General features: G+C 41.3%; 3 non-coding genes across 3 annotated transcripts; all 3 read right to left on the minus strand.

Annotated features, from left to right (window-relative positions):
• Nucleotides 1-474: 474 nt before the first annotated feature.
• TRNAV-AAC (transfer RNA valine (anticodon AAC)) lies at nucleotides 475-547 on the minus strand. The gene has a single exon. It is a non-coding gene; the product is annotated as a tRNA-Val (tRNA).
• A 665-nt stretch (nucleotides 548-1,212) lies between these two features.
• TRNAI-UAU (transfer RNA isoleucine (anticodon UAU)) lies at nucleotides 1,213-1,285 on the minus strand. The gene has a single exon. It is a non-coding gene; the product is annotated as a tRNA-Ile (tRNA).
• A 1,162-nt stretch (nucleotides 1,286-2,447) lies between these two features.
• TRNAV-UAC (transfer RNA valine (anticodon UAC)) lies at nucleotides 2,448-2,520 on the minus strand. The gene has a single exon. It is a non-coding gene; the product is annotated as a tRNA-Val (tRNA).
• Nucleotides 2,521-4,774: the final 2,254 nt, after the last annotated feature.

The raw sequence follows: 4,774 nt of genomic DNA on the forward strand, positions 1-4,774 counted from the left end.
CCCAACACGTGTTTCGCGTTTAGCTTCGTCGGGAGACGGGTCAACGGGTCAGGATTTTTATAATATGGGATTATGTTTTCTGCTAAAATGGTTAATAAAAAAGAAACCCAAAATCGTAGTTCTCTTGGTGATGGAAGCCAAAATATATTATCAGTTGGCAACAAAACCAAGAATTTCATATATTACAGGTTGATAGCAAATTACTTCAACAGCGAAAATAGCTTGTTTTTACTGGGGATTGAACCCAGGATCTTATGCGTGTGAAGTAGACGTGATGACCACTCCATTATGAAACCTATATAATCCTGCAAAGTAATGGCATTTAGAGATGAGTATTGACCGCCAGGGAAAATAAAATAATAATTTGTAGTTCTGTTTGTGATGGAAGCCAAAACATCCCGTTATTCGGCAACAAAGCCGAGAACTTCATATATTGTAGTTGGATAGCGTATTATTTCAACACTAAGAACAGATTGGTTTCACTGGGGATTGAACCCAGGACCTTCTGCGTGTTAAGCAAACGTGATGACCACTACACTATGAAACCTGATGAAAAGTTACTGTGTATTGGCTAGCAGAGCAGAATTGTGACTGATGGGGCCTTTTTATTGCTGAAAGAAAGTATTTTTGGTTAATGAAACATTTACAATTTTTATTATATTTTTTACCAGTTTTATTCCTACAAAGGGAGTTTGCTTAAATTGAAGTATACATTGAATGTGTTACTTTTTTCTACATAGTTTAGTCGTTTGCTTTTGTATTTATGGGAACTATATATTTTAAAACAAATAGGATTTTTATAATATGGGATTATGTTTTCTGCTAAAATGGTCAATAAAAAAGAAACCCAAAATCGTAGTTCTCTTGGTGATGGAAGCCAAAATGTATTGTCATTTGGCAACGAAACCCAGAATTTCATATATTACAAGTCGATAGGAAAATACTTCAACACCAAAAACAGATTGATTTCACTGGGAATTGAACCCAGGACCTTCTGCAAGTGAAGCAGACGTGATGACCACTACACTATGAAACCTTTGAAATCCTGCAAAGTAATGGCAATTAGAGACGAGTTTTGACCGCCAGGGGAAAAGAAACAAATTCGTAGCTCTGTTGGTGATGGAAGCTAAAATATCCCGTTATTCGGCAACAAAGCCAAGAACTTTATATATTGCAGGTTGATAGGGTATTGTTTCAACATCAAGAACACATGGGATTCACTGGGGATTGAACCCAGGACCTTCTGCGTATAAAGCAGATGTGATTTCCACTACACCATGAAACCTTCAAAAGACTGCAAAGTAATGGCAATTAGAGACGAGTTTTGACCGCCAGGGAAAAAAAAACAAATTCGTAGCTCTGTTAGTGATGGAAGCCAAAACATCCCATCATTCGGCAACAAAGCCAAAAACTTCATATATTGCAGGATGATAGGGTATTATTTCAACACCAAGAACACATGGGTTTCACTGGGGATTCAACCTAGGACCTTCAGCGAGTTAAGCAGACATGATGAGCATTACACTATGAAACCTTTGAAAGACTGCAAAGTAATGGCAATTAGAGACGAGTTTTGACCGCCAGGGAAAAAAATAACAAATTCGTAGCTCTGTTGGTGATGGAAGCCAAAACATCCCGTCATTCGGCAGCAAAGCCAAGAACTTCATATATTGAAGGTTGATAGGGTTTTATTTCAACACCATGAACAGATAGGTTTTACTGGGGATTCAACCTAGGACCTTCTGCGTGTTAAGCAGACGTGATGAGCACTACACTATGAAACCTGATGGAAAGTTATTGTGTATTGGCTAGCAGAGCAGAATTGTGACTGACGGGGCCTTTTTATTGCTGAAGGAAAGTATTTTTGGTTAATGAAACATTTACAATTTTTATTATATATTTTACCAGTTTTATTCCTACAAAGGGATTTTGCTTATATTGAAGTTTACATTGAATGTGTTACTTTTTTCTACATAGTTTAGTCGTTTGCTTTTGTATTTATGGGAACTATATATTTTAAAACAAATAGGATTTTTATAATATGGGATTATGTTTTCTGCTAAAATGGTCAATAAAAAAGAAACCCAAAATCGTAGTTCTCTTTGTGATGGAAGCCAAAATTTATTGTCATTTGGCAACAAAACCAAGAATTTCACATATTACAAGTCGAAAGGAAATTACTTTAACACCAAAGACAGATTGGTTTCATTGTGGATTGAACCCAGGACCTTCTGCAAGTGAAGCAGACGTGACGACCACTACACTATGAAACCTTTGAAATCCTGCAAAGTAATGGCAATTAGAGACGAGTTTTGACCGCCAGGGGAAAAAAAAAATTTGTAGCTCTGTTGGTGATGGAAGCTAAAACATCCCTTTATTCGGCAACAAAGCCAAGAACTTTATATATTGCAGGTTGATAGGGTATTATTTCAACACCAAGAACACATGGGTTTCACTGGGGATTGAACCCAGGACCTTCTGCGTGTAAAGCAGACGCGATATCCACTACACTATGAAACCTTTGAAAGACTGCAAAGTAATGGCAATTAGAGACGAGTTTTGACCGCCAGGGAAAAAAACAAACAAATTCCTAGCTCTGTTGGTGATGGAAGCCAAAACATCCCATCATTTGGCAACAAAGCCAAGAACTTCATATATTGTAGTTTAATTGGGTATTATTTCAACACCAAGAACAGATTGGTTTTACTGGGGATTGAACGCAGGACCTTCTGCGTGTTAGGCAGACGTGATGACCACTACTCTATGAAACCTGATGGAAAGTTACTGTGTATTGGCTAGCAGAGCAGAATTGTGACTGACGGGGCCTTTTTATTGCTGAAGGAAACTATTTTTGGTTAATGAAACATTTACAATTTTTATTACATATTTTACCAGTTTTATTCCTACAAAGGGATTTTGCTTAAATGGAAGTTTACTTTGAATGTGTTACTTTTTTCTACATAGTTTAGTCGTTTGCTTTTGTATTTAATGGAACTATATATTTTGAAACAAACAGGATTTTTATAATATGTAATTATGTTTTCTGCTAAAATGGTCAATAAAAAAGAAACCCAAAATCGTAGTTCTCTTGGTGATTAGAGATGAGCGAACCGGTCCCGGTTCGGCTCGAGGCCGGTTCGCCGAACGGGGGTCCCGTTCGAGTTCGGTTCGTCGAACGTTCGACGAACCGAACTCGAACGTATAGGCTATAATGGGAGGCAATCACAAACACATAAAAATGCATTATAAATGTACACAAACAGTTAATAAACATTGCCATAACACTTACCGGTCCTCGCGATCCCTTCTGCACTCTGTCTCCTGCCGCTATTCCATCCGATGATCGCTGAATCCTCCCGGTGACCTGCACTGCCAGCAGAGAAGCAGGACCTATCGTGACGTCAAAATAGCCATGTGACCAGTCACGTGGCTATTATCTCATTGGCTACAGACTGGTCACATGACTATGACACGTCATGTAGGACCTGCGAGTGCATCTCTCCGGTACACGGTGCACATATGTGTATCGCCGTGTACCGGCGACATGCTCTAGCACACGGTCGACTCCCCGTTCCGTTAGGGACCGGCTGACACAGCCGGTCATTAACGGAGATCACCGTTGCCATAGCAACGCAGTTAGCGGTGACGTCACCGCTAACCGCGGCTCCGGGAGCACCGTTGCTATGGTAACGCGTCTGTCAGCGTTACCGCTGTTACCGCTAGCAGCCAGCAGTGATCACTCACGGAGTGAAGGCTGCACGCTGCTTCCCGATTGTAGTGAGCATTGTAGTTAGGATGGAGGTTCCCCAGCCCCAAGTGATGCCCCTCACTACAATCGTCACTACTACTACACTAGAAAGAAAGAAGACAGAAGAGCAGGATCGTGGAGGGCTGACAGGGGGTAATAAAGATGGAGTCTCTAATGTGTCTGTGTATTTATTTCTATTAAAGTATTTTTTCTCTGTGTGGTGTCTTTTTTTAACCCTTTATTGGAGATTCTTAATGGCCGGGTCAAACGTGCCTGACATTAAGAATCTCTGGCTTAATACTGGCTGGTAAAACAAAGCCAGTATTAACTCATGATTACCCAACAAGCCACCCGGCTCCAGGGCTGTTGGAAGAGTTGGATACAGCGCCAGATGATGGCGCTTCTATGAGAGCGCCATTTTCTGGGACGGCTGCGGACTGAAATCCGCAGCAGAGGCGCCCACAAACCTCGGGCTAACCTGTGCTGCGGATTCCAATCCCCAGCTGCCTAGTTGTACCCGGCTGGACACAAAAATAGGGCGAAGCCCACGTCATTTGTTTTTTAATTATTTCATGAAATAAGTGAAATAATTAAAAAAAACGGGCTTCCCTATATTTTTGGTTCCCAGCCGGGTACAAATAGGCAACTGGGGGTTGGAGGCAGCCCGTGGCTGCCAGCTGTACCTGGCTAGCATAGAAAAATATGGCGAAGCCCACGTCATTTTTTTGGTGGGCAAAAAACTTCTGCATGCAGTCCTGGATGGAGTATGCTGAGCCTTGTAGTTCTGCAGCTGCTGTCTGCTCTTCTCCATACAGACAGACAGCAGCTGCAGAACTACAAGGCTCAGCATACTCCATCCAGGACTGTATGCAGAAGTTTTTTGCCCCCTGAAAAAATTATGTGGCTTCGCCATATTTTTGTATGCTAGCCAGGTACAGCAGGCAGGTACGGCTGCCCCCAACCCCCAGTTGCCTATTTGTACCCGGCTGGGAACCAAAAATAAAGGGAAGCCCTTTTTTTATTATT

Source organism: Anomaloglossus baeobatrachus, chromosome 2 (genome assembly GCF_048569485.1).
Source record: "Anomaloglossus baeobatrachus isolate aAnoBae1 chromosome 2, aAnoBae1.hap1, whole genome shotgun sequence".
NCBI lineage: Eukaryota > Metazoa > Chordata > Amphibia > Anura > Aromobatidae > Anomaloglossus > Anomaloglossus baeobatrachus.